A 1,155-nucleotide genomic window follows, 5' to 3' on the forward strand; every position below is an offset into this window, starting at 1 on the left:
GTATATGTCTATGAGATCAAGTTGGTTGATTGTAGCATTTTGCTCTTCTGTGTCTTTGTTGAGGTTCTTTCTGGATGTTCTGTCCTTCACCGAAAGTGGCGTGTTGAATTCTCCCACTACTATTGTGGAGCTGTCTATGTCTCTCTTCAGAGCTGTTAGAGTTTTTTTTTAATGTATTTTGGAGCCCTGTTGTTGGGTGCGTAAATATTTATTATAGTTATGTCTTCCTGGTGTATTGACCCTTTAATCATTAGATAGTACCCTTCCTTATCTTTTGTGGTAAATTTTACTTTAATGTCTATTTCGTAAGAGATTAATGTTGCCACTCCTACTCTTTTTTGAGTGTTGTTTGCTTGATATATTTTTTTCCATCCTTTAAAGTTTTAGCCTGTTTATTTCTTTCAGTCTAAGGTGCTTCTCTTGTAGGCTGCATATAGAAGGATCATGCTTTTTTATCCAATCTGCCACTCTCATCTCTTTATTGGTACTTTAAGCCCATTTACTTTCAGCATAATTATGGATAGGTATGAGTTTAGTGCTGTCATCATCCTAATATCTCTTTTTGTGTGTTTTTCAGTTTCTTTGTTCCCCTCAATTTTCTGTGCTGAGTTGTTTTCTTTATGTATTTTTTTTCATCTTTTTCACTGTTGTAGATTTTGTGTTTGCTGGGTCTTCATGTTTTTCTACTTTTTTATTTTGATTTGTGAGATTATTAGATTACTTTGTGTTTACTTTAGTATTTACCCCTATTTTTCTAAGTTTATACCAGTCTTTTATTACTTATATTGCTTTAACTTACCCTCCATATGAAAAATTAATGTCTGCATTTTTAAAGTCCCTTTTTGTTTTATTGGTGTCCTTTTTTACATATTGATATCTGTGTCCCTATTTTCAATGTTTTAGCTTTGATGTATTTTTGATTTCCCTTTCTGAGTCAATATCTGGTTGCTCTGTCCTGTGTTCTAGTCTTGCGTTGTTATCTGGTGTTATTGATTATCTAACCATAGGATTCCCTTTAGTATTTCTTGTAATTTTGCTTTGGTTTTGGTTTTTGCAAATTCCCTGAACTTCTGTTCATCTGGAAATGTCCTAATTTTGCCATCATATTTGAGAGACAGTTTTGTGGGATATATAATTCTTGGCTGGCAGTTATTT

Source organism: Trichechus manatus, unplaced genomic scaffold, assembly GCF_000243295.1.
Source record: "Trichechus manatus latirostris isolate Lorelei unplaced genomic scaffold, TriManLat1.0 scaffold00290, whole genome shotgun sequence".
In the NCBI taxonomy this organism is placed as follows: domain Eukaryota; kingdom Metazoa; phylum Chordata; class Mammalia; order Sirenia; family Trichechidae; genus Trichechus; species Trichechus manatus.